At 46.0% G+C, this 24,323-nt stretch overlaps 1 protein-coding gene across 3 annotated transcripts in view; it reads left to right on the top strand.

Moving 5' to 3' along the window:
• Positions 1-24,323, top strand: part of LOC144499885 (S-geranylgeranyl-glutathione receptor P2RY8-like) — an 88,847-nt gene that overhangs the window by 34,890 nt on the left and 29,634 nt on the right. The window contains exon 1 of one of the 3 annotated variants that reach the window (XM_078222517.1): positions 17,483-17,593. The exons of 1 other annotated variant lie outside the window; for it this stretch is intronic. The gene's annotated coding sequence lies outside the window, so the exon portion shown is untranslated. Of the gene's footprint in view, positions 1-17,482; positions 17,594-24,062; positions 24,141-24,323 lie in introns of those variants that run through there. One more of the 3 variants, XM_078222516.1, reaches the window with a different exon arrangement.

The raw sequence follows: 24,323 nt of genomic DNA, 5'->3' as shown, positions 1-24,323 counted from the left end.
GAATCATAGAATCCCTACCGTGCAGAAGGAGGCCATTCAGCCCATCGACTCTGCACTGAAAACAATCACACCCCCAGGCCCTATTCCCGCAACCCCACACATTTACTCTGCTAATTCCCTGGCACGAGGGCCAATTTAGCATGGCCAATCAACCTAACCCGCACATCTTTGGACTGTGGGAGGAAACCGGAGCACCCGGAGGAAACCCACGCAGACGTAGGGAGAACGTGCTAACTCCACACAGACAGTGACCTGAGGCTGGAATTGAACCCGGGTCCCTGGCGCTGTGAGGCAGCAGTGCTAACCCGCTGTGCCACCGTGCTGCCCACAAGTTTAGGTGTTTAGTGCCCAGGTGTTTAGTAAACTTGACAAATCAATTGATTGTCTCTTTTCAGTCCTGCAAAGTGATGGGCGATTGGATCGTACCCGGGAAATAAAGGCTTTTATTAGTAACAAAAATGGAGCATACTGCATAACAATACAATCCCAGACTAAAGGGTCACCAGGCAGTGCAGTGACCTTTATACTCCTACAGGTAGGCGGAGCCAACCGGAGTGTACCACAGAACAATACCAACAGGTAGAACACCCCAACCCTAACCCCAACAGTGACAACAGTAACATATGTACAAGTACCCATAGTGCTGACCATCTATGGTTCAGTACCCATAGTAGTAACCACAAAGATCTTAGACCAATGGATTGTACGAAAAAGAAAGTTTCCTCCTCTCTGTCTTAAATGGGAGACCTCTTTTTTAAACTGTGTCTGCTAGTTCTAATTTCTCTCATAAGGGAAAGATCCTTTCAACATCCACCTTATCAATTCCCCTCAGGAACTTACATTCTTTTTATTCATTCATGGGACATGGGCGTCACTGGCTGGCCAGCTGGCCACTCCCACATTGCCCTTGAGAAGGTGGTGGCGAGCTGCCTTCTTGAATCGCTGCAGTCATGTGGTGTTGCTACACCCATCGTGCTGTTTGGTTGAAACGTTCCAGGATTTTGACCCAGCAACAGATGTGAGGTAATGCATTTTGCAAGGTCTAATACAGATGGGAAATATACAGTAAATGGCAGAACCCTTAAGAGCATTGATAGGCAAAGTGATCTGGGTGTACAGGTACACAGGTCACTGAAAGTGGCAATGCAGGTGGAGAAGGTAGTCAAGAAGGCATACGGCATGCTTGCCTTCATCGGCCGGGTTATTGAGTTTAAAAATTGGCAAGTCATGTTGCCGCTTTATAGAACCTTAGTTAATCATCATAGAAACCCTACAGTACAGAAAGAGGCCATTCGGCCCATCGAGTCTGCACCGACTACAATCCCACCCAGGCCCTACCCCCATATCCCTACATATTTTACCCACTAATCCCTCTAATCTACGCATCCCAGGACACTAAGGGGCAATTTTAGCATGGCCAATCAACCTAACCCGCACATCTTTGGACTGTGGGAGGAAACTGGAGCACCCGGAGAAAACCCACGCAGACACAAGGAGAATGTGCAAAGTCCACACAGACAGTGACCCAAGCCGGGAATCGAACCCAGGTCTCTGGAGCTGTGAAGCAGCAGTGCTAACCACTGTGCTACCGTGCTGCACTTGGAATATAGTGTTCAATTCTGGTCACCACACTACCAGAAGGATGTGGAGGGCTTTGGAGAGGGTACAGAAAAGATTTACCAGGATGTTGCCTAGTATGGAGGGCATTAGCCATGAGGAGAGGTTGGAGAAACTTGGTTTGTTCCCACTGGAATGACGGAGGTTGAGGGGTGACCTGACTATGAGGGGCATGGACAGAGTGGATAGTCAGAAGCTTTTTTCCAGGGTGGAAGAGTCAATTACTAGGGGCCAGAGGTTTAAGGTGCAAGGGGCAAGGTTTAAAGGAGATGTACGAGGCAAGTTTTTTACACAGAGGGTGGTGGGTGCCTGGAACTTTCTGTCAGGAGATGTACTGGAAGCAGATACAATAGTGACTTTTCAGGGGCGTCTTGACAAATACATGAATAGGATGCGAATGGAGCGATATGGTCCCCGGAAGAGTAGGAGTTTAGTTCAGTCAGGCAGCAAGGCCGGAGCAGGCTTGGAGGGCCAAAAGGCCTGTTCCTGTGCTGTAGAGCCACAGAGTCATAGAGGTTTACTGCATGGAAACAGGCCCTTCGGCCCTTCGGCCCAACCTATCCATGCTGCCCTTATTGTTTTAAACCCCTAAGCTAATCCCAATTGCCCGCATTTGGCCCATATCCCTCAATACCCATCTTACCTATGTAACTGTCCAAATGCTTTTTAAAAGACAAAATTGCACCCGCCTCTACTCCTACCCCTGGCAGCTTGTTCCAGACACTCACCACCCTCTGTGTGAAAAAATTGCCCCTCTGGACACTTTTGTATCTCTCCCCTCTCACCTTAAATCTATGCCCTCTAGTTTTAGACTCCCCTACCTTTGGGAAAGATATTGACTATCTAGCTGATCTATGCCCCTCATTATTTTATAGACCTCTAAAAGATCACCCTACGCTCCAGAGAAAAAAGGTAGCATCCTAGTAAATCTTTTCTGCACTCTTTCTAGTTTAATAATATCCTTTCTATAATAGGGTGACCAGAACTGTCCACAGTATTCCAAGTGTGGCCTTACCAATGTCTTGTACAACTTCAACAAGACGTCCAAACTCCTGTATTCAATGTTCTGACCGATGAAACCAAGCATGCCAAATGCCTTCTTCATCACTCTGTCCACCTGTAACTCCACTTTCATGGAGCTATGAACTTGTACCCCTAGATCTCTTTGTTCTGTAACTCTCCCCAACGCCCTACCATTAACTGAGTAAGTCCTGCCCTGGTTCAATCTACCAAAATGCATCACCTCGCATTTGTCTCAATAAAATTCCATCTGCCATTCGTCAGCCCACTGGCCCAATTGATCAAGATACCGTTGCAATCTGAGATAATCTTCTTCACTGTCCACCATGCCATCAATCTTGGTATCATCTGCAAACTTACTAACCATGCCTCCTAAATTCTCATCCAAATCATTAATATAACTGATGAATAACAGTGGACCCAGCATCGATCCCTGAGGCATACCACTGGTCACAGGCCTCCAGTTTGAAAAACAAGCCTCGACAACCACCCTCTGGCTTTTGTCAAGATGCCAATTTTGTATCCATTTAGATACCTCACCCTGGATCCCGTGAGATTTAACCTTATGCAACAACCTATCATGCGGTACCTTGTCAAAGGCCTTGCTAAAGTCCATGTAGACAACATCAACTGCACTGCCCTCACCTACCTTCTTGGTTACCTCTTCAAAAAACTCAATCAAATTTGTGAGACATGATTTTCCACTCACAAAGCCATGCTGACTGCCCCTAATCAATCCTTGCATCTCTAAATGCCTGTAGATCCTGTCTCTCAAAATACCTGTAGTTTTCTTTGTTCTTTGTTCTTTGACAATGAGGGGACGGTGTGGTGAGTGGCTTGGAGGAGACTTTCAGATCGTGGTGTTCCCATGTTTCTCTTGATCTTGTCTTTCTGGATAGTAGCGATCATACATTGGGAAGGTACTGGCTAAGGAGGCTTAGTGAGTTACAAAGGGATCAGTAAAATCACCCCTTATTCTTCAAAACTCCAATGGATACAGGCCTAACCTGTCCAACGTGTCTTTGTAAGTTAACCTCTTCACCCCAGGAAGCGGTCAAGTGAACTTTCCCTGAACTGCTTCTGAAGCAAAATTATCCTTTCTTAAGTAAGGGGACTAAAACTGTGCAGAGTACTCCAGATGTGGTCTCACCAAGACCCTGTAAACCTGTAGAGAAGCTTCCCTACTTTGATATTCCTTTCACTTGGAATAAATGACAACATTCCACTTGCCTTCCTCATCACTGCTGTACCTGCAGATGATTCATGCACCTGGATACCCAGAACCCCCTGCAATGCAGAGTTCTTCAATCTCTCATTTTCCTCCTTTGTGCTTTCATGCTAAAATATTGTCCCAACCGCAGCCACAAAGGAAAACTGGGCAGTTTTGGTTACAGCTGCATGATTGTTTGTGCCCCGTTCTACACCACATCCTCTGTCCAGATAATAATTTATTGCCTACTGTTGGGTCTTTTCATTTCTTAGAAGAGCTGTAGGCAGCACAGGCCCGAAGTTGAGCTTCTTTTTGGGCATCATTTAAAATTAAAACGTGAGCGGAAGTGAAAAAGGATTACTTGAGAGAGAGAGAGAGGGACCAGCATAGCCCTGCTACAAACTCGATCAAAACTTTGCATAGGACTGTTACTACAATATATGAATTCTTATTTGTGTTATTGAAACTGTTGGGCACACACGGTCTCCAACTTAGAAAAAAACAATTAGCAGCTGTTTGCCTGTGAAAGCTTCTGTTTATGAAAAACTTTGTTTTGCTTAAAATGCAGTCAACCTTCCAAGCTCATCCCAGAATGCCTGCTGCATTTAAAATGTGGCCAAGTTAGCTTTAAAGCTTAGCATAAGTAGTTACGTAGGTAGAAATGTCTTAAAATGAAATCTTTTCACTGAAGCAAACAATACAAAGGATCCCACACCTACTCACAACGGAAGGAAATGCCTGCAAAATAAGTAGGATGGACTGCATCGCTGTGTGCTGTCACAGGGAGACTTTAACTAGCACTGATTTGATTTGATTTGATTCATTATTGTCACATGTATTGGGATACGGTAAAAAGTATTGTGTCTTGCGCACTAAACAGGCAAAGCATACTATTCATAGAGTACATGGGGGAGAAGAAAGGAGAGGGTGCAGAAGGTAAGGTAAGGATTTTCCGGTCGGGCTCGCCCCAAAATCGGAATATCTTGCCCGAGATCAACGGACCGTTGCATGATCTGCCCCCCTCGCCAACTATAATTCCCATGGCAGGCTGGATGGGAAAATTCCTCCCTTAATTTTACAGTCATAGCTAGGGTGTAGAGGAAGATCAACTTAATGCGAGGTAAGTCCATTCAAAAGTCTGACAGCAGCAGGGAAGAAACTGTTCTTGAATCGGTTGGTACGTGAGCTCAGACTTTTGTATCTTTTTCCCAATGGAAGAAGGCGGAAGAGAGAATCTCTGGGGTGTGTGGTGATTATGCTGGCTGCTTTGCCGAGGCAGCGGGAAGTGTAGACAGAGTCAATGGATGGGAGGTTGGTTTGTGTGATGGACTAGACTACGTTCACGACCTTTTGTAGTTTTTTGCGGTTTGGTCAGAGCAGGAGCCATACTAAGGTGCTGTGTATGGGTGGCACAGTGGTTAGCACTGCTGCCTCACAGGATCAGGGACCTGGGTTCAATTTCGGCCTCGGGTGACTGTCTGTGTGGAGTTTGCATGTTCTCCCCGCATCTGCGTGGGTTTCCTCCGGTTTCCTCCCAGGGGGATTAGCAGGGTAAATATTTGGGGTTGCGGGGAGTAGGGTCTGGGTTGGATTGTGGTCGGTGCAGAATCGATGGCCACATGGCCTCCTTCTGCACTGTCGGGATTCTATGATTCTAATGCACATCGACTTCCCGGTGAGGTAATGAGGGAATGCTACATTCCCAAAGGTGCCATCTTTTGGATGAGGGTTCTAAACTGAGACCATACCTGGGTTCCACAAAACCATTTTAGGAAGAGGAGAGGATTCTTCCCCAAAGTCCTGGCCACATTCATCCCCCAATCAACATCTCTGGTCATCAGGGTGTTGCTGTTTGAGGGAGCTTACTTACTGCCAATTGGCTGCTGCATTTCCTACATTGCAACAGTGACTACAGTTTGAAAGTGCTTTGGAGCATCATGTGGTCATGAATGGCCCAATATCAATGCATGTTCTTTTAATCATTTTGCTCCATCCAAGTAAGGTACTTACTCACTGATCTATGTGAGCAACTGACATCTTTGAACTTGATGTGGTATCCAAGGCTGATCCAGATTAGGTTGAATCTGAATTGGTTAGTTAGTGAAATTCACAGGCTAGTGGGTTTCACTAAGGCTCTTTAGGTCCAATCACTTTAAAGGGATTGTGATTGCACTGGAGGGGGTGCAGAGGATGCTGCCTGGGATGGAACACTTAACTTATGAAGAGATGTTGGGTAGGCTTGGATTATTTGCACTGGAGCAGAGAAGACTGAGGGGGCGACCTGATCGAGGTGTACAAGATTATGAGGTACATGGACAGAATGTATAAGGAGCAGCTGTTCCCCTTATTTGAAGGGTCAGTCACAAAGGAACATAGGTTCAAGGTGAGGGGTAGAAGGTTTAGAGGGGGTGTAAGGAAAAACTTTATTACCCAGAGAGTGGTGACGGTCTGGAATGCGCTGCCTGGGAGGGTGGTGGAGGTGGGATGCCTTACACCCTTTTAAAAGTATATGGATGAGCACTTGGCACATCATAACATTCAGGGTAATGGGTCAAGTGCCGGTTAATGGGATAAGGTGGGAATTCAGGTGTTTCTAATGTGTCGGTGCGGACTTGTTGGTCTGAAGGGCCTCTTCTACGCTGTATGATTCTACGAAAATGAATAGATGCAACTTTAAGTCGGAAGTGAGCACCTGCTGTGGTGTGTGGAAAAGTGACAACGCTTTATAGTGAGCAGTAAAGCTTCGAGAGCCAGTGCAGTGTGCTACTTACTGAGCTCAAGAAGTGGCTGTGTGCTGGCGGTGAAGGCAGGCCACAAAACCACAGAAGCTTGCAAACTTTATAAAGCAAACCTCTGCCACTCCTGGCACTGAATGAATACAGGTGGAAGATGTCTATGACGCAGGTAAAGTCAAATGTTCACTTTGCATATCGGATTTCAAGACAAAGAGAGATTCACGATTAGACAATATCTGCCTCAGTTGCCCTGAGGTGCTTAACAGTCGATGAAGAACATTTTTTTGAACGGCAGTCACCTTTTGTCACGTTGAAAGTTCAACAGCCAGTTTGCGCATCACCACATTCAGAAAAAGTTTAAGTTTATTCATTGGTGTCACAAGTAAGCTTACATTTACACGGCAATGAAGTTACTGTGAAAATCCCCTAGTCACCACACTCCGACAACTGTTCGGGTACACTGAGGGAGAATTTAGCATGGCCAATGCACCCAACCAGCATGTCTTTCGGGCCGTGGGAGGAAACCCAGTTATGGGTGGCACATTGTTATCACTGCTGCCTCACAGCGCCAGGGTCCCAGGTTCAATTCCAGCCTCGGGTCACTGTCTGTGTGGAGTTTACACATTCTCCCCGTGTCTGCGTGGGTTTCTTCCAGGTGCTCCGGTTTCCTCCCACATTCTGAAAGATGTGCTGGTTAGATGCATTGACCTGAACAGGCACCGGGGTGCGGCGACTTGGGGATTTTCACGGTGACTTCATTGCAGTGTTAACGTAAGCTTTACTTGTGACTAATAAATAAACTTTAACTTTTAAACTTTTTACAGGAGCAAAAGCAGAGTGGGACTAATTGAAAAGCTCTGCCTAGGAGTCAGCTTAGGCACTGTGGGCCAAATGCCCTCTTTCTGTGCTGCATCTGCTCTTTGTGATTTGTATTAATGACTTAGAGGAGGGGGCTGAAGGGTGGATCAGTAAATTTGCTGATGACACCAAGATTGGTGGAGTAGTGGATGAGGTGGAGGGCTGTTGGAGGCTGCAAAGAGACATAGATAGGATGCAAAGCTGGGCTGAAAAATGGCAAATGGAGTTTAACCCTGATAAATGTGAGGTGATTCATTTTGGTAGGACTAATTTAAATGTGGATTACAGGGTCAAAGGTAGGGTTCTGAAGACTGTGGAGGAACAGAGAGATCTTGGGGTCCATATCCACAGATCTCTAAAGGTTGCCACTCAAGTGGATAGAGCTGTGAAGAAGGCCTATAGTGTGTTAGCTTTTACTAACAGGGGGTTGGAGTTTAAGAGCCGTGGGGTTATGCTGCAACTGTACAGGACCTTGGTGAGACCACATTTGGAATATTGTGTGCAGTTCTGGTCACCTCACTATAAGAAGGATGTGGAAGCGCTGGAAAGAGTGCAGAGGAGATTTACCAGGATGCTGCCTGGTTTGGAGGGTAGGTCTTATGAGGAAAGGTTGAGGGAGCTAGGGCTGTTCTCTCTGGAGTGGAGGAGGCTGAGGGGAGACTTAATAGAGGTTTATAAAATGATGAAGGGGATAGGGGGCATAACTATAGGGTTCATGGTGGGAGATATAGGAAGGATATCAGAGGTAGGTTCTTTACGCAGAGAGCGGTTGGGGTGTGGAATGGACTGCCTGCAGTGATAGTGGAGTCAGACACTTTAGGAACATTTAAGCGGTTATTGGTTAGGCACATGGAGCACACCAGGATGATAGGGAGTGGGATAGCTTGATCTTGGTTTCAGATAAAGCTCGGCACAACATCGTGGGCCGAAGGGCCTGTTCTGTGCTGTACTGTTCTATGTTCTATGTTCTATCATTCAATGGTTCCATGATTCTATGATCAATGCCTATCAGTGGGTATGTAGCAGAAACAGACATGAAGTATGCCAACAAAACATGGTGCAAAGCTTTCTGAGCCATAAATCCAATTTGCACTTTTATTTCCTTCCAAATATACTGCAATTACCACACAATTGTGTTTCAAATTACTTGTTTACAGTATTGTCACATGAGCAGCCTGGGAATGGAGGGATACAAACGATTGGTCTAGTTGGACCAAGGAGCGGCACAGGCTTGGAGGGCCGAAGGGCCTGTTTCCTGTGCTGTACTGTTCTTTGTTCTTTGTGTACAATTTTCTGAATTCCAACGTGCTTTTGAATACATTGACTCCATCTGTTTCCACTGACTCTCTAAGTAAAATTCAAACTAAATGGTTAATATCAGAGCAGAACTATTCATGCCTAAACTAGATTAAAATGTAGGTTCCATAAACCAATCCCACATGAGGCCAATGCGGGTCACATGGTTACTGACAACACCCAGTGCAGCACTGAACCACATAAATCACAAGAAGTTCTAAATGCAGCGATTCAGTCTGAGCTGAGTTAACCCATCGCAGTCAAGTCAGCAAACGAAGTCAGTCTGGCCTCCCTACCTCTGGTCACTAATCAGTAAACTCTGTTAGAGTGGGCGGCACGGTGGCACAGTGGTTAGCACTGCTGCCTGTCAGCTCCAGGAACCTGGGTTCGATTGAGGCTTTGGGTCACTGTCTGGGTGGAGTTTGCGCGTTCTCCCCAAATCTGTGTGGGTTTCCTCTGGGTGCTCTGGTTTCCTCCCACGGTCCAAAGATGTGCGGATTAAGTGGATTTGACATGATAAATTGCCCCTTAGTGTCCAATGATGTGTAGGTTAGGGGGATTGGCCATGGTAAATGTGTGTGGGGCTATGGGGATAGTGTGGGTGAGACACTCTGTCAGAGAGTCAGTGCTGACGCAATGGGCCAAATGACTTCCTTTTGTAGGATTCTATGAAAATAGTGTTCATGTGAATGTTGAGTGAAGGGTAGATCAAGCTTAGCGCTTGATGGTAGGTACTCGGTATAAAGTAGAGAAAGGGCTTGCATTTCTATAGAACTTTTCATAACATCATGATCTTCCAAAGCACAACACAGCCAACAAAGTACTTTTTGCAGTTTTGCTACTGTTGTAATGAAGGAAACGCAGCAGCCAATTCCTCACAAACAGTAACATAATATTGACTTGATAGTCGATTTTAGGTGATGTTAGTTGAGGGAAACATAATGGCCAGGGCATTGTTAATAACTCTCCTTCTCTTTATAACAGTGACATGGGATCTGTTAAACCATGATGTGGAGATGCCGGAGTTGGACTGGGGTGGGCACAGTAGGAAGTCTCACAACAGGGCGGCACGGTAGCACAGTGGTTAGCACTGCAGCTTCACAGCTCCAGGGTCCCGGGTTCGATTCCCGGCTCGGGTCACTGTCTGTGTGGAGTTTGCACATTCTCCTTGTGTCTGCGTGGGTTTCCTCCGGGTGCTCCGGTTTCCTCCCACAGTCCAAAGATGTGCGGGTTAGGTTGATTGGCCAGGTTATAAATTGCCCCTTAGAGTCCTGGGATGCGTAGGTTAGAGGGATTAGTGGGTAAATATGTGGGGGTAGGGCCTGGGTGGGATTGTGGTCAGTGCAGACTCGATGGGCCGAATGGCCTCCTTCTGCACTGTAGGGTTTCTATGATTTCTATGAACACCAGGTTAAAGTCCAACAGGTTTATTTGGAATCACGAGCTTTCGGAGCGCTGCTCCTTCATTAGGTGAGTCACACCCAGATACAGGAAGAATGTGCAACTCCGCACGGACAGTCACCCAAGGCTGGAACTGAACCCAGGTCATAAGACCACAAGACATAGGAGCAGAATTAGGCCATTTGGCCCATCGAGTTCGTTCCACCATTCAATCATGGCGGATATTTTTCTCAACCCCATTCTCCTGCCTTTTCCCCATAACCCCTGATCCCCTTATTAATCAAAAACCTATCTATCTCTGATAGATAGATAGGGTAGATAGGGTCCCTGGCACTGTGAGGCAGCAGTGCTAACCACTGCGCCCCATGCCGCCCTAAATTGACCAGTAGCTCTCTACAAAGGGAATTCCTCCCCAGCTAGTGGTGGGAGTTCTCACCTTAAACAATTAATGCTGCCCCCAATATTAAATGACTTTAGGGCAGCCAGAATTATGGCCAGTTTCCCATACCCCATGCCAAGACATTTTAAGAGTTTTAACAACACCAGGTTAAAGTCCAACAGGTTTATTTGGTAGCAAATGCCATTAGCTTTCAGAGCGCTGCTCCTTCGTCAGATGGAGTGGAAATGTCACCACTCTAACCTGGTTACTTTAACCTGGTGTTGTTAAAACTCTTACTGTGTTCACCCCAGTCCAACGCCGGCATCTCCACATCAAGACATTTTAGCCAGAGGAAACCAGGATCATATAAAATCTAGCCCCCTGCTTCTAATGATCACACTTGCTTTTTTTAAAAAGCCTGAATGATTAGTCATAGTGCCTTCAGAGTCGTGTATACAAACAGCCACAGGTCTCTCAATTCCTGCACCTTACCCCCTCTCACCCCCTCCTCCCTTCAAAATGGCCTCGCTGATTTAGGCTGGGGGCTGGTCTCTGACTTGTGGTGTGCTTGTGGTGTGGAGAAAAAGAGGAAATGCAAAAAACATAAACAGAACGCAAAGAGACATTTGGTTGTGTTGTCAGTTCTGAGATCCTCCTCCTTTGCCATCATGTGTCGTCCTGTTTACGAAATTAGAAAGGAAAAAACAAATACAGGAGATCTGTAACGACAGAAAAATATTGGCTTAATGTTGCAAATATCCAGCATTCTTCATGAGTGTGGCAGCCTCACTGTGTGTCTGCTGTGAGGTTGCTGATCCCTCTGGAGGAGTACACTGTAAAGCAGATCCATGGCGCTGTGAGGTAAATGACTGGGAGGATGTGGGTAGGAGCGGGAACAGGGCAATGCAGTTGTCTTAGGGTACTCGGTCATCAAGTATCTCGACAAGCACTTCTGCACACACAGGCGTGAGTCACGTATGGTATGCTGTATGGGCGGATGCCTCAGAATGGGCACTAGAACCTTCGGTTTGATGGACAGGAGTGGGCAACAGACAGGAACAGTCAAAAGTCATATCTGACGTCGGAACAAATGGCAAAGAAACAAAGGAAAGAACAAGGTTGATTTGATTTGATTTATTATTGTCACATGTATTGGGATAAAGTGAAAAGTATTGCTTCTTGGGCGCTATCCAGACAAAACATACCGTTCATAGAGTACATACGAGAGAAGGGAAGGAGAGGATGCAGAATATAGTGTTACAGTCACAGCTAGGATGTAGAGAAAGATCAACTTAATATATGTTAGGTCCATTCAAAAGTCTGAAGGCAGCAGGGAAGAAGCTGTTCTTGAGTCGGTTGGTACGTATCCTCAGACTTTTTTATCTTTTTCCCGATGGAAGAAGGTGGAAGAGAGAATGTCCAGGGTGTGTGGGGTCCTTGATTATACTGGCTACTTTTCCCGGGCAGTGGGAAGTGTAGACAGAGTCAATGGATGGGAGGCTGGTTTGCGTGATGGATTGGGCTACTTTTTGTAGTTCCTTGCGGTCTTGGGCAGAGCAGGAGCCATACCAAGCTGCGATACAACCAGAAAGAATGTTTTCTATGGTGCACCTGTAAAAGTTGGTGAGAGTCGTAGCGGTTGTGGACAGGCAGACAGTGCTTGAGGTGCTGGGGAGAAGGATCAACCTCAGCAGGCACAGAAAGCAGGTCAGTAGCAGAATTCAGGGGGATGTGTATAGCTTGGTGAAATGGGCAAACACTTCTCGGACTTTTGGCTAAGATCAAGCATCAGATCAAGATGGGGTGCAATGCCTCATCTTGTCAGCTTGGATCTTGGTAGTCTCTTTTGTGGGGACCTTGAAATGGATTCAATTGGATTTTGAATTTGGTTTTTGGAGAAAGCAAGGAGATGAATTTGGGTTTGCCCAGTCCATTCTGAGCATTGGCTTTGTAACTTTAAGGTTGGGGTAAAAACTAAAAAAAAAACAAGATATGGGCAAACACATGGTCAGCCCACAGCGCGTGGACTGCAGCGATTCAAGAAGGCAGCTCACCACCACCTTCTCAAGGGCAACTAGGGATGGGCAATAAATCCTGGCCCAGCCAGCGACGCACATGTCCCACGAATGAATAAAAAATGGATACAATTTAATGTAGGGGAATTTGAAAGGAAGAATAAGGAGAGGCAATAGAAGCTAAATGGTATAATTGTAAAGGTGGAAGAGGAATTAAAAATGGGAGGGGTGGAAGGTTCAGATGGAGCAGATGGCCTCATGAAGTTTTATAAATAGAGGTGGAGGCGGAGCAGAAATTAAATTCTGTCAGGCCACAAGTCACTTGCCGCGCATTTCTACCACAGTTAGATGTATAGTACAGTTTCCTTCACTCTGATCCAATGCTTCTCACTACCAACTTCCTGCTGTATCTTTGTAATGCCTCTTGCAACAGCCCCTGCGGTTCATTTTGTAAAACCCGGGTTCTCAGATGCCCAGCACCTTTTTTTTTGCCTGTGTGTCTCCTCTCACTAGAATCTGCCACTCCCCACCCCCCCACCGACCCCCCCACAATTGTTCCACGTGGCATCTTTACCGTTCACTGAAACTGCAGCCTATGATTCAATTCCTGAGGACTCGGTGGTGAAAAACCCACTGCCAAAAACTACAGCACCAATGATTCCCCTTTACAAAATAACTAATTGCTGTTAACAGTGAAAGACGCAAGAATAAAGTTCCAACCAACATGAATTGTCTGATCATTATCACACTGCTACTTAGCTTTGGAATCTTAGCTACACATGCTGACTGTCCTTCCTCTCTTAAAACAGTGACCGCACTTTGAGAAATACTTCACGGAAATGGATGTCTTGACATTGTGAAAGGTGCTACAAGTGATTCTATCTTTCTTGTTATGATGCTTCAGGCATGTGGGTAGGCCTGTCTTTTCCTTCATATTCCCAGCATTTTCTGTTTTTATTTCAGGCTGTCATCAGTCAGCTGGCTGTACAGAGGCCTAAGCACAGGCTTCCGGGCTGTGCTGAGTGTATTTGCTTTTGTTTGCCTCTCTGTGGCTCCAGAAGCCTCAGAGACAGCTTATGCAATCATCCGCCTGTTGAATGTTTCAGCTTGGTTGAGAAATTGCAGGGCTCTGGCAAGCAGTAAGTCTTGCATCTCTATAGTACTTCCCAAACCTCAGGGCACTCTGAACAGCACAAGAGTTACTTTTCAAAGTGTACTCACTGTTGCAATATAAGAAATGATGTGGAAATGCCGGCGTTGGACTGGGGTAAACACAGTAAGGAGTCTCACAACACCAGGTTAAAGTCCAACAGGTTTATTTGGTAGCAAAAGCCCCTCGCTTTCGGAGCGCTCGCTGCTCCTTCATCGCTGTGTGTACCCCAGTCCAACGCCTGTATCTCCACATCATTTCTTATATTACAACAGTTACTTTGAAAAGTAACTCTTGTGCTGCTCCGAAGGACTACATTGAGAAGCTAGCCTGGATATTTGTGTGTAAATCTCTGGAATTGGAGTTGAAAGCTGAGCTTTCTGTTTCAGAGGCAAAGGTGTTACCACACAACCACAAGCATGGCTGTGAAGTAGCAGTTACCCATTTATAGCTTTCTCAAGCACGCGCCTGCCCACACGCACGCACGCACACATAGAATCCCTACAGTACAGAAAGAGGCCATTCGGCCCATCGAGTCTGCACTGACCACATTCCCACCCAGGCCCTACCCCCATATCCCTACATATTTTACCCACTAATCCCTCTAACCTACGCATCTCAGGACACTAAGGGGCAATTTTAGTATGGCCAATCAACCTAACCCACACATCTTTGGACTGTGGGAGGAAACCGGAGCACCCGGAGAAAACTCACGCAGACACGAGGAGAACGTGCAAACTCCACACAGACAGTGACCCAAGCCGGGAATCGAACCCAGGTCCCTGGAGCTGTGAAGCAGCAGTGCTAACCACTGTGCTACCGTGCCGCCCACATGCACACATACACAAAAATGCAGACATGCACAAATGCATGCATGCACATGCACACACTCAAATGCATAAATGGATTTAGCACATAGAAAAAACACACAGCACACACATGCACACATACACACAAATGTACGCACATGCGCACACACACACCACATGTACATACACACACATGCAAACGCACACAAATACATAGAAACCATGCGTGCACATACATACAAACATACATGCACACGCACACGCACACACACACACACGCACACATACTCGTATATATGGGCCAGCTGCTTCATAGCAAGTGGGTCTGTAGATAATATTTCCATTTTGATGTAGCAGTGTCAGCTGTTTCTCATTGGGTAGTTTACTCCACATCTATGTCAAAAAAATTGTAGGTGCAAATCCCCTACCAGAGACTTGAGGTACAAAAATCTAATCTAATCTGCTTCCAATTCAGGTGGGAAGCTATAAAATAAATGCTGGAAGCATCAGGAACATAGACACACAGAGATATCTGGGCGTGGAGGTCCACAGATTCTTAAAAGTGGCAGCACAGGTGGAAAAGGTGGTGAAGAAAGCATATGGCGTGCTTGTCTTCATTGGCCGGGGCATCGAGTTTCAAAGTTGGCAAATTATGTTACAGTGTTGTAAAACGTTGGTTAGGCCACATTTGGAATACTGTGTCCAATTCTGGTCACCACACTACCAGAAAGACGTGGAGGCTATGGAGGGAGTGCAGAAAAGGTTTACCAGGATGTTGCCTGGTGTGGAGGGTATTAGCTAGAAGGAGAGATTGAATAAACTGGGATTGTTCTCCCTGGAAAAGCAGAGACTGAGGGGCGACCTGATAGAAGTTTATAAAATTATGAGGGGTATGGATAACGTGAACAGTTGGAAGCTTTTTCCCAGGGCAGAAATGATAATTACAAGGGGGCACAAGTTCAAGGTAAGGGGGGAAAGGGTCCGTGGAGAGGTGCGGGGGGTAGGTATTTACACAGAGGGTGGTGGGGGCCTGGAATGCACTGCCAAGTGAGATAGTTGAGCAGATACATTAATGACATTTAAGACTTATCTGGATATACCATGAACGGGGGAATAGAGGGATACAGGCAGTTGGTCTGGATAGGACAACATGATCAGCGCAGGCTTGGTGGGCGGAAGGGCCTTTTCCTGTACTGTATTATTCTTTGTCCTTTGTTCTTTGATGGTTGTGCTGTCTTTCAGAGAAGACATTAACCAGGGACCAGCAGTGGGACAGTGCTATTGTCACTGGACAAATAATCCAGAGACACAGGGTAATGCCCTGGGTTCGAATCCCACCGTGGCAAATGGTGAAATTTGAATTCAATAAAAAGAATATCTGGAGTCTCATGCCGGCCATTGTCGATTGTTGTAAAATTCCATCTGGCTCACTTCCCTTTAGGGAAGGAAATCTGCCATCCTTACCTGGTCTGGACTGCATGTGAGTCCATTTCACAGCAATGTGTCTCTTAAATGCCCTCAGGGATGGGCAACAAATGCTGGCCCAGCCTGTGATGCCTACACCCCATGAACGAATGAAGAATAGTCTGCTCTCTCAAGTGTGTGTTTAAGATCTCCTGGTACAATTTTTGAAGACGAGCAAGTGAGCTTTCAGAAGCTGGACACTTACCTTGTGATTAACATCACTAAAACTGATTATCTCGTCGTTATCGCATAGTCATTGGTGAGTGGGAGCTTGCTGTGCACGAAATTGCTGCCACGTTTCCAATGTGCATTCCATACATCGATTTCGACAATCAATGTTAATTGGCTGCAAAGTACTTTTTAAGGTGTCCTGAGGACATGAACATAGAACATAGAACATTACGGCGCTCGTAATGTTCTATGGGACACCACATCGGCCCTCGATGTTGCGCCGACCTGTGAAACCAATCTAAAACCCATCTAACCTACACTATTCCAATATCATCCATATGTTTATCCAATGACCATTTAAATGCCCTTAATGTTGGCGAGTCCACTACCGCTGCAGGCAGGGCATTCCACGCCCTTACTACTCTCTGAGTAAAGAACTTACCTCTGACATCTGTCCTATATCCTATATCTATCACCCCTCAATTTAAAGCTATGTCCCCTCGTGCTAGCCATCACCATCTGAGGAAAAAGGCTCGCACTGTCCACCCTATCTAATCCTCTGATCATCTTGTATGCCTCTAATTCAATATGAAAGGTGCTATATAAATGAAAATCTGGTTCTTTAGAAGGTGCTTGACAGAAACATATTGCTTTTTTCTCCTCTCCATTTCTAGTTCTCAATTCTACAGAAGGACATTGATTGTCCACTTGCCTATCTCGTGCCTGCTCAGTTCTGTCCACCACCCTCTGGGTGAAAATGCTTTTCCTCATGTCCATAAATCCTCAGTTCTGTCCCAAAGCTCTTAACTCTTTATCAAACTTCTTTTCTACATTATTTCTGGCAGCTTTACTTGAATAAACAAATTAATGGGAAAAAAAAGAATCATTTAGCAACATAGGAACAGGAATAAGCCATTCAGCCCATCAAGCCTTCTCCGCCATTTAATATGACATGTCAGTGGCACAGTGGTTAGCACTGCTGCTATGCCTCACAGCTCCAGGATTACTCCCAGTCCCACATGCAAGCAAGTATGGAAATGGAAGAACTGAGTGATTAAATGCATGGCTGGTGTAGGAGGGACGGCTTCATGTTTCTGAGGCATTGGGACCAGCTCTAGGGAAGGTGGGATCTGTACACCTGAACAGAACTGAGACAAATGTCCTTGCAGGGAGATTTCCTGGTGCAATTGGCGCCATGGGGAGGTGGAGGTGTTGTGGGGGGCAGCGGGGGGTGAGGGGGGTGGGGGGGGGAGGTTGGGGGGTGGGGGGTATTGGTTGAAGGTACATAGATTTAAGGTGATTGGTAGAATAGGGGACATGAGGAAAAGCTTTTTCACCCAGAGGGTGGTGGGTGTCTGGAATTCACTGCCCAAATTGGTGATTGAGGCTGAAATGCTCAACTCATTGTAAAGGCACCTGGATCTGCATCTGAAATGCTGGAACCCGCAAGGCTACGGACCAGGTGCTGGTAAGTTCAATTAAAAAGAGCACCTAGTTTAATTTTTTCTTCTTAGAACATAAGAACATAAGAAATAGGAGCAGGAGTAGGCCATCTAGCCCCTCGAGCCTGCCCCGCCATTCAATAAGATCATGGCTGATCTGATAGTGGTTTAGTTCCACTTACCCGCCCGCTCCCCATAACCCTTAATTCCCTTATTGATCAGAAATCTATCTACCTGTCTTAAACATATTTAATGAGGTAGCCTCCACTACTTCAATGAGCTGGCTGGATGGACTGAACGGCCTCCTTCTGCATTAGAAACTTTCTATAGTCCCATTCCAAAGATGTGCGGGTTAGGTTGATTGGCCATGCTAAAATTGCCCCTTCGTGTCCTGAGATGCATAGGTTAGAGGGATTAGCGGGTAAATATGCAGGGATATGGGGATAAGGCCTGGGTGGGATTGTGGTCAGTGCAGACTCGATGGGCCAAATGGCCTCTTTCTGCTCTGTAGGGTTTCTATGGTTCTATAGTTCTAAGTGCTTGAAGTAAAACTCTGGATGCAGGAAAGTGGAGATGAAAACTGAAAATGCTGGAAATGATTTGATTTGATTTGATTTATTATTGTCACATGTATTGGAATACAGTGAAAAGTATTGTTTCTTGCGCACTATACAGACAAAGCATACCGTTCATAGAGAAGGAAAGGAGAGAGTGCAGAATGTAGTGTTACAGTCATAGCTAGGGTGTAGAGAAAGATCAACTTAATGCAAGGCCGGTCCATTCAAAACTCTGATGGCAGCAGGGAAGAAGATGCTCAGTAGGTCGGGCAGCATCTGAGCAAAGCAAAACAGAGCTGAATGGGGCCCCAATAGTGACCCATCCTCAATCCACATCCACTTGCGCTGAATAAAATTCCAGCTCTTTGTTTCGGGTCTATCACCTTACATCGCAATTGGAAAGTATTCAGAGATGAATGGCTTTTAAACAAATACAGAGCCAAGGATGAAGGGCAGGGAGCAGGAAAAGATCAAAAAAGGATAGCTCTGATCTGGGGGATGGCAGAATTGATAGAATAACAAACGGGATGACAGTGCAAGGCAAAGGCGGGAATGGGACAGGTGACAAAACAAATGATGAGTCAAGAGGAGGTGTGAATGGTTACGACAGAGTAGCAGGCAAGGCAGGGAGCATGAACAATCTAGCAAATAGGAGATGGATCCCACAACTGTGCCATTTGGTGGAATATTTCAGAGAAGCATAGACCAAGGGATACTCTGATTCAGATTCATAGGATGAAGAAAGGATTATGTTGTGTTTGTTTAGACAGTTTGTTTGAGTTAAATATCTAAAGAAAGAGATGCTGGCATTGGAGGCAGTCCAGAGAAGGTTCATTGGCTTGATCCTGGGTGTGGAGGGATTTTCTTATGAGGAGAGGTTGAGAAGGTTGGGCCTGAACTCATTGGAGTTCAGGAGATGGATAGGCAACCTTGTTGAGACATATAGGATTCCCAGGGGGCTTGACAGGATGCTGAGACGTGTTTCCCCTCGTGGGAGAGTCTGGGACCAAAGGACATAATCTCAGAGTAAGGGGGTCGCTCATTTAAGATAGAGATGAGGAGAAATTTCTTCTCTCAGTCGGCAGAGGCTGTCAAGGCTGGGTTGTTAAATGTATCCAAGGCTGAGATAGACAGATTTTTAATCAGTAAGGGAATCAAGGGGTATAGGATAATATGGGAAAGTGGAGTTAGGGATTACCATATCAGATCAGTCATGATCTCATTGAATGGCACTGCAAATTTGATGGGCTGAATGGCCGACTTCTGTTCCTCTGCCTTATGGTCTAAGTTAGTTATCTAAGGCCCGATCTAGATTAGGTGTTGGTCCTTTCCCCAGAGAATAGTTGACCTGTGGAACAAGGTGCCAACTTATGGGGTGGAAAGTGACTCACTAAGTTCCTAAATTTGTACAAGTGGTAGGTCCTGTTGACACCAATCAGAGGCCATTGTGGTTCCCCAGCAGGAATTTCGATTTCAAAGGAGTCAGGGAAGAATTTTCCAGGTTACTTCCCTTCCAGTTAACCTGGATTTTTTAACCTGCATTTTCACCTCTCCTGAGAGAGTGTGGCGCTTTCCAGTGACTGTAGCTATTGTTGTCCGTGAGATATTATAGAAAGTGCTGGAAAAGTTCAGCAGATCTAGCAGCCTCTGTGTAGAGAGAAACAGAGTTAACAGGCAGAATTTTACAGCCCTCGCCCACCGGTGGGATTTTCCAGTCCCGCTGAGGTCAGTGGATTTTTGAATGACTGGCTGTCTTTTCAGACCACACCCCCACCGCAAAGGGGCCATTAAATTACACCCACGTTTCGAGTTCAGTATGACTCGAAACAAAAACTGTTTTTCTCTACACCGATGCTGCCAGAGAAGCTGAGATTTTCCAGCACTTTCTGCTTTTATTTCAGAGCTTCAGCATCTGCAGCATTTTGCTTTTGTTACACAAAGGAATTACAGTTGTGTGTGGGATGAGCTGGTTGAACCAGTGGGTCTTTTCTTCCCCCACATTTGTATGTGTGTGATTATGTAAAGTAGCTTCACTCACAGCTGCAAGGTGGGGGGTATTATACTCAGCGGGTGAGACACTAGGTAAACCTCTTGGTAGCGAGGAGGGAAGATAATGGGTGGGACTTTCCACACTCACCCCCCCCACACCATGTTTGGCAGTGGCAGAGGTCCCCCCCCACCCCCCTTGGCCAACAGTGGAATATTCTAATGCCAATACGGCCAGCGGGCTTTCCCGTTGTTCGAGCCTTCTGCCCATGGGGAACCCGCAGCGGGGGTCGCCATCGGCGGGACCGGAACATCCCACTGGTGGGAACAGCCGGAAAATCCCATCCAATTATTTGATCATGAGAATACTGACAATGGCGGGTGCCAACACTTGTAACCAAGAGACCGTGACAAGAATGCTCAGTGCAGAGGTATCACAAAGGGGAACAATTCAGATCCCCAGAGAATTAGTGAGACATTAAGACTGATGATGAACTGTTAAAGCTGTGCAAATTGAATCAGTCACCCATACTTGGATGAAGTCAACCGGTTCCTGACATAAGTTGCAATCTCAGAAGCACAATTATAAAAAGGCCATCAAACTACCAATTTGGCTCTTAAAATGGAAGAAAATTATAATATGCTGCATTCATGTCAAGAACTGTATATTTGTTCATAGAATCCCAACAGTACAGAAGGAGGCAATTCGGCCCATCAAGTCTGCACCGATCACAATCCCACCCAGGCCTGATTCCCGTAACCCCACATAGTTGTCCTGCTAATCCCCCTGACACTAGGGTCAATTTAACATGGCCAATCAACCTAACCCACACATCTTTGGACTTTGTTATGTAAAGAACAACGAACAGTACAGCGCAGGAAGAGGCCCCCTTGGCCCACCAAGCCTGCGCCCATCACGTTGTTCTATCTAGACTAACCGTCTGCATCCCTCCATTCCCCACCTGTTCATGTGTCTATCCAGATAAGTCTTAAATGTCACTAAAGTGCCCACCTCAACCACCTCATTTGGCAATGCATTCCAGGCCCCCACCATGCTCTGTGTAAAACCTTGCCCCGCACATCTCTACTGAACCTTTCCCCCCTTACCTTGAACTTGTGCCCCCTTGCAATTGTCATTTTTACCCTGGGAAAAAGCTTCCAACTGCTCACCTTATCTTTGCCCCTCATAATTTTATAAACTTCCATCAGGTCGCCCCTCAGCCTCCGTCTTCCCAGGGAGAACAATCCCAGTTTATTCAATCTCTCCTCATAACTAATACCCTCCACACCAGGCAACATCCTGGTCAACCTTTTCTGTACTCCCTCCAAAGCCTCCACGTCCTTCTGGTTATGTGGTGACTAGAATTAGACATAGTATTCCAAATGCGGCCTAACCAACATTTTATATAACTGTAACATAATTTGCCAACTTTTATACTCGATGCCCCGTCCGATGAAGGCAAGCGTGCCATATGCTTTCTTCACCTTTTCCACCTGTACTGCCACTGTTCAGGATCTGTGGACCTGTACTCCCAGATCTCTCTGTGTGTCTATGCTCCTGATTCACCAGGTTTCTGTCTAACAGAGTGAGCTTATCTATTGGTGCACATGCCAATCTGTCAGAGTACAGACAAAGCATACTGTTCATAGAGAAGGAAAGGAGAGAGTGCAGAATGTAGTGTTACAATCACAGCTAGGCTGTAGAGAAAGATCCACTGAATGCAAGGTAAGTCCATTCAAAAGTCTGACAGCAGCAGGGAAGAAGCTGTTCTTGAGTCGGTTGGTACGTGACCTCAGAAGAAGGAGCAAGAGAGAATGTCCGGTGTGCGTGGGATCCTTAATTAGGCTGGCTGCTTTGCCGAGGCAGTGGGAAGTGTAGATAGAGTCCATGGACAGGAGGCTGGATGCATGATGGATTGGGCTACATTCACGACCTTTTGTAGTTCCTAGCGGCCTTGGGCAGAGCAGGAGCCATATCAAGCTGTGATACAACCAGAAAGAATGCTTTCTATGGTGCATCTGTAAAAGTTGGTGAGAGTCATAGCTGACATGCCAAATTTCCTTAGTCTTCTGAGAAAGTAGAGGCATTAGTGGGCTTTCTTAATTATAGTGTCGGCATGGGGGGACCAGGACAGGTTGTGGTGATCTGGACACTTAAAAACTTGAAGCTCTCGACCCTTTCTACTTTGTCCCCGTTGATGTGGACAGGGGCATGTTCTCCTTTACGCTTCCTGAAGTCGATGACATTCTCCTTCATTTTGTTGACATTGAGGGAGAGATTATTGTTGCTGCACCAGTTCACCAGATTCTCTATCTCATTTCTGTACTCTGTCTCGTCACTATTTGAGATCCAACCCACTATAGTGATGTCGTCAGCAAACCTGAAAATCAAATTGGAGGAGAATTTGGCCGCACTGTCATAGGTGTATAAGGAGTATAGTAGGGGGCTGAGAACACAGCCTTGTGGGGCACCGGTGTTGAGGATGATCATGGAGGATGTGTTGTTGCCTATCCGTATGGTCTGTGAGTTAGGAAGTTCAGGATCCTGTTGCAGAGGGAGGTGCCGAGGCCCAGGCCAAGGAGTTTGGAGATGAGTCACATGTAGGCCAGACCAGGTAAGGGCGGCAGATTTCCTTCCCTCGAGGACTCAACTTGGAATTTCCCACCTTTGACCCGTGTCATGCACATCACAATCCAGCTTGTGGTTCACTTCACAAGAATTCTCCCTATGAAGAGATCATCAGCTCATGGATAGAAGGATAACTCTGAAAAATGTGCTGGTTAGTTGCATTGGCCATGCTAAATTCTCCCTCAGTGTACCCAAACAGGTGCTGGAGTGTGGCGACCACGGGATTTTCACAGTAATTTCATTGCAGTGTTAATGTAAGCCTACTTGTGAAATAATATATAAACCTGAGACCTTTACACTTTAAACCTTAATTGGGCTGATGAAAATCCTGAAGAAAATTGTAACTCCTCGGACTATCTACCTGGCCGAAACCAGCTAATCTGTCCTAAACCTTCGCTTCTAACCTGGGAATCTTCGTGTTCCCTTTTTTTTACACTGGGTAGTGCAATTGATTCTCTGGAGCACCAATTTTTTTTATTCATTCGTGGGACATGGGCGTCGCTGGCTGGGCCAGCATTCATTGCCCATCCCTAGTTGCCCTTGGAGGGAAGTTCAAAGACAACCACATTGCTGTGGCTCTGGAGTAACATGGAGGCCAGACCAGGTAAGGATGGCAGATTTCCTCCCCTAAAGGACATGAGTGAACCAGATGGGTTTTTCCGACAATCGACAATGGTTTCATGGTCATCAGTAGGTTCTTAATTCCAGATATTTTTTATTGATTCCAAATTCCACCATCTGCCGTGGCGGGATTCGAACCCGTGTCCCCAGAACATGAGCTGAGTTTCTGGATTAATAGTCTAGCAATAATGCCACTAGACCATCACCAATTGGCCAAACAACTGGTTTTGGGAGATACTTAAAGCAAGAAATGGTGAAGACCAGGTGATGAGGCAAACTGTGGTAAATCTAATGCAACCACACAGTGGGGTGTGTGCACTATATACAGTTAGACTGAGAGACAACTTCAAGGAACTAATTCCATCTTCAAGTCTTCTTGCGAGAGATCACAGCATTGTTGCAAAATAAAGTTTTGTTCACTTGGGGTACTCATTGCAGAGAAGTTTAACTCCAATCACAGAAGTGGCATGGAAGATTTGGTTCAGAGTAATCAGCCTTTCTATTTGATGTTTTATTTTAAGTATAACATAAGTATTTCGAACTGTTGTTTTGAAAGGGAATGAGAATAAGTTGCAAAGGGCGTAGCTCTGATTAAAAGTGTCAGTTTGAAATTTGTGTGTGGGGCTTAATGATCTTGAGCTGAGAAGCAAGGAAACCAGGCGTTTCCTTCTGAAGCGTGTCATTTCCTGGCAGGTAAATGCTCTAGTTCTCAAAAGGATCACGCAACGATGCAGCGATGCTCCACTTCTACCGCGTGCCAGCCAACCTCAGACCTGCTTGGTGAGTTTTCCAGCAGCTTGCTCCCTCACTGAATGTTATGCATGTCCAAGCCTTCTGTGTTCATGTACTTGCCTGTACGCGCACCCACAGAACCTGCATCCCTGCCCTTCGAATTCCTCACTGACACCCTTCCATCCTGTCGTGACAACTTGCAGGCTTAGCTGGCAGAGGAAGAGAGAGAGA

Source organism: Mustelus asterias, chromosome 10, assembly GCF_964213995.1.
Source record: "Mustelus asterias chromosome 10, sMusAst1.hap1.1, whole genome shotgun sequence".
NCBI classification, from domain to species: domain Eukaryota; kingdom Metazoa; phylum Chordata; class Chondrichthyes; order Carcharhiniformes; family Triakidae; genus Mustelus; species Mustelus asterias.
Note: the sequence above shows the minus strand (reverse complement) of the source record. Positions and strands in the feature narration are given on the sequence as shown.